The following is a 5,229-nucleotide window of genomic DNA, read 5'->3' on the forward strand; positions in this document are numbered from 1 at the left end:
TTTACTGCAAGATTTGTAAGTACATGTAAAGTAATAACTATCAAATGATAAGATACCTAGAACATCATTGCCAACATATTGTGCTCCCTCTTTATTGACATCCACAAAGGAATGTTATTGTTGATAACAAAAATAGGCCCACCGAGTAAACAAATCTCATCTGTCCAAATGGATTGACACCGTCCACTGCCAATGAAAGCCTGAGATTATGAGGTTCTTCTTTGAAGTGTTGCCACTTTTCCTCTATGTGCATAAATTCCAAACCATCTATAGGGATTCAAATAATGTCATCTCTACTTCTATTGCGTGCATGATAATCCATAGATTGAGCCAAGCTACTACACCTAAATAATTATTGCATCTGTGGAATAATGGGGATGTAACAAAGAACCTTTTGAGGCACCTTTTTTGTTAGTCGATCTATTTGATATCTACTCGTATGACATACAGGGAATTGTGTTGCAAATTCATGTTCTTTATAATATATAATATGATCATCGGGACAAGCATGTATTGCTTCATACTCCATTCCAATATCTTTCATAAAAGCAGTTAATTCTCGATATGAGCGAGGTAGAATATTTGACAATGGTAACAGAAACTCGCCTATCAATCTACAGAAAAAAAATATAAGTTGTTAATATAAACAATATTAGTGGTACATTATTCACCCTTTGTTAACTATAAAGACATATATGACATACCTTAACATATGTGACATTGTTATGTTGGATAAACCATTCATAACCTTCAAGTTCAACAACAACAATACAATAGAGAGAAGAGTTGTTTGGGAGTCTTTGTATAGGGGCTCGTATGCCTTCTGAAGTAGAGGTACATCAAGGCTATCATCATCATCATGATCAGATACGCTTGGAATAGATGTGTCATGGATCAATGGATTTATACCATCCTCTTCAATTGTGTTTTCTGGCGCATGATCATCATCTTCCATGGGATCATTATCTTCACCTTGGATATTTGCACCTCCATGTTCCTCCACTTCGAAAATCATATTTTTCGAATTGTTGTGGTTCATATCATGTACTTCCTTTGGAAGATCAACCTAAATAAAATTGATTAACATAAAAAAACCATGATCATCAACTCATCATCAAGTGATTTCATATGTATATAAATTGTTAAAATGATATAATGAACGACTTACCAGTGGATGATAGTCATGCCCCCCTTCAATGTGACCATTCTCCCTACAATGTCTCTTAACTGTTTTGATTAGCAGTCTTCTACGATTTAAGCCCTTACAAATATTCCAGGGACAATAACATTTTCCATCACCTTTTCTTTTCAAGTTAGACCACAATCTAGTGATTGTCTCCCTGTTTTGTTCTTCACTTATATTATCTGACATGATCGTTCTTTATTGGAAGCAAAAATTGGGCTATGAAAACTTCAGTCTACAACTTTCACAAACTAAGCAAAACTGTCGAAAGTACACAAATCTTCTTAGACCTAGCTAAATTCTTTAATATTTTAAAAATACTTTCTTTGACTTTATTCCTAAGATTATTTGTAAAACTTTGACCAACCGCCTGAAGGTCTTATTTCAAGAGACCTTACAACATTAAGCCACTAAAAGAAATTTCAAAACATATAAGCTAAAAGTCTAGTTAAAATATACATTAGAATAAAAAATATACAATTTTCATACCCGAGCGTGTGGCTATAACTCGTGTAACGGCCTTCTTGCTTAGCTGTAGAAGCTCTCCAGCAATCGAATTATACAAACTACAAGGCCTAACAAAAATTTCAAAACATATAAGCTATAAGTCTAGTTAAAATATACATTAGATTAGATTCAACAATAGCAAGCAATGTTATTCAGAATTAGATTCAACAAACCTTAGCAGTGTAAATAGCCATCTCCTCTAAACTGGACTCCAGACATGAGGGGGCATTCACATACTCTTCCCCTAAAGGTATCCTGAAGAACAAAAGCCACTATTCTTGAGTTTGTGAATTGCACCTTGAGATGAATGAAGCTTAAAAGGAATGAAAATTGTTTTCATACATTTAAATCAAGATGTAATATTTATTCATAAGTTTATACCTTGCAAGCACTTAAAATTGCTATTATATGTGTTGTAGGAAAAGAAGAAGTTTATACTTATGTGTATAGACGCACTTCCTGTATGCGATCCAAAGCTCGAATGTTATCAATTATGTCCAATGATGGGGAGAGACCTCCGTGCAAGTAGAAGATCTGCAATGAAACAAAAGAAAATTTTCTTATAGTAAGAACAAGTTTATTGTGCTGCACAGGGTACCAACAAAATAGTGTATAATATCTTTTTCTTTACCTAGCTTTCAATTCAGCATGAGAGCCTTTAATAGAAAAATCAAGTTGATAACATATTTAACAAGAGCTGCAGGGTAGCATAGTTCCTACGTAAGTCCAAGAAAATGTGTGAGGATTGACATAGATTTGCATAAGTCCAAGAAGATGTGTGAGCATTGACATAGATTTTGTGAACATTTTCTATGTAATGAAGATTTTACTACAAATGGAATGAACCTAGGGGTCAATTGGTAAACTGATTATTTGTATCAAATGGTGTAAAATTGAAACTAAAACCATTTCAATTGGCCACGCCACTCATGGACTTTTCCTCCATATGCTATAATACTTTCATCATATATCACAAATATGAAATAGAATATGTAGCACACTGAAATAAAGCATTAAAAGATAGTGTCTAAATGTAATTAAATATATGGAACTGGTTATAAGAATCTATACAAATCAATCAGAATGGGTTGAAATCAGTGCCCAACTTAAGAAGATCAACACTGATAATATGTCAAATATTTATTGTTAATTTCTGCTCGTAACTGTAGGGAAATTAGCTAAGCAAGCAACAAAAGAGCTAATAGTTTGTAAGAGTATACCATTTAAACTGTGTATGCTCATTTGACAAGAGAGCCCATAATTTGGCATGAAATACTCAAGACAATAGAGGAGCTTCTACCAAATTCCCAAGAAATCTAGAAATTGGATGAACTCAGATGATTTTTTTATTTTATTTTTGCCAAAGTTTTTAGTTTCCTTTAAGCTTTCCTTGTTGGATTATATATTCTTCTCCTGTTCTCCTTAGAACTTATAATCGAATTAGTTAGCTAACATATTGTTGTGAAAATACGGGTCATTTTTGAAGATACCCTACTAGGATCCCAAGGAACTTAATATGACTATTAATAATGGAAAACTCAGAGAGTATGTAAAAGAGAAGGGCAACCACGGATTCTTGTTTTAAATTCTAATTAGTTTTAGGTCACTTATATGTCATGTCAGTGGCATGAAAATTATTTTAATGTGTTCTTTGATTGAGGCTTGAATATAAAGTCCATAGGAGACATTCCAATTTATTATAACTAGATGAAAAGGTAGAAAAAGTGTTACATAATTGAAAGGCAAAGGCAACTTATGAACAGATAAATAGGAATTCAAGCAACAACTTAAAAAAGACTATGTGAGAAATTGATATATGAAGAAAGATGAAGAGTAATATCAAATATGAATTGAAAAAAACAATATTATCTATTGAGAAACAAATCCCAACTAGCAGGAGAGAAAACATGCAATAAAACAAGAATTGATTAATTGCTCGTCTCCAGCCACCTGAAAATTTCTACGTGTTGCCATTGAAATATTTAAAAAAAAATCCATCTACAAAACCCTAATTAGTATTACTATTTGGAAAATGATTCAAAATCTTGGACCCAAAGTTTGGGGCACTAGGGCCTAGATCTCATAAGCTTATCAGCCTTAGCGAGGCCAAGTACAATAGACTCAAAAGTTGTAATATTCTGCACAATTCTCTTGTCGAACTCCTAAACTAGGTATAAATTTAGGCTATACAAAAATTCCCATTGCCAGGCATGAAAAATGAAGTCAAGCTCATCATGCACGGAATCGTAACCGTAGGCAAAAATGCCCATGTCTGAGTTGGACATAACACAAAAGCCACAACTATATATTTGATATGCATCTTACTTCAGCATTTCATGTAACACAGCCAAATCCAAAAGAAATCTCATAGACAAACTACCTGAGATTTATAACCTTTATCTTCCAATATCCAATGGCTCCTTATAGGTGTTAATACAAAGAAGACAACTGTCAAAAACTGTGGCAATGATAAACATTTTGAAAAATAAAATTGTATTAGGTATAAATAAAAAATAGTGAAGAATGGTGTAGACTTGTAGCCAGAAGATAACATAGTGAAAATTGATGAGCTCTTTGTTATCACCCACCTCAAAGAAACATACATATCAACTCCAAGTGTCAAATGTCAGCTGTAAGTGCAACAATGCATGTTTTGATCTGTGTAACTTGTTTTTCTGCTATAGTCAATGCTGATACATCCTACTTTAACATAAATAGATTCAAAAGGAAGCATTGTCAACTTAAGAAAAATAGTAAAAATATACAGATGGATAAATGATGCATTTTTTTGGTATATTGTTAACTAGTTGAGCAATAACAAAAGCTACGCTGACTGCTTAAAACTTTTTGCATGGCTTTTCCTGCCCCTGTGAAGAAGATGAAAAAATGCCATAGATAGTAATCAAAAGGAATTAAGCCTACTAACAACAGCATGATTTGCATTGACAAAAAAAACCACAAATCCATACATTTAAAGAATGACTTGAGTGATCTTTCAAACAATTTGAAAATGAGCTCTGAACAAATACTTTTAACCATATTTCCTTTTATTATGCTATGTCTCCCTGCGAGAAAAATAAATAGATCTACAAGAAAAATATTACACATGCTCATCTACATGCCAAACTAAAAATTCAATTAAACAAGTGTTACACCATTTGTAGAAATGGGAAGCTCAGGAGCACCCTCTGCGAGAATGATAGGCCCAACACTTTGGTACTTGCTCCCTCATGCCAAAACATGCCAGCAAGCATAGCAACCTAAACACTAATTTTTTGATTTTTGCCTCTTCTCTTTCATGGCCAAATGCTACTCAACGAGTGTTATCAAAACTAAATCTGTGGAGAACATCATACAAATTTACAGATACTCTTTTGTTGTAGACATTAGAGAGGACGAAAATGAGGTGACTTGAAATCTCTCACCATCTTGGGCACAAAATTGCAAAGGCATATGGTATTGATTTCATAGTTGGCAGCCTTCCTCTCTTAAAGTGATACCTTTATTAACTTGGCTCTGATACCATGTTAAATAATGAA

This window comes from Cupressus sempervirens, chromosome 2 (assembly GCF_028749045.1).
Source record: "Cupressus sempervirens isolate cs-2001-9-10 chromosome 2, ASM2874904v1, whole genome shotgun sequence".
In the NCBI taxonomy this organism is placed as follows: domain Eukaryota; kingdom Viridiplantae; phylum Streptophyta; class Pinopsida; order Cupressales; family Cupressaceae; genus Cupressus; species Cupressus sempervirens.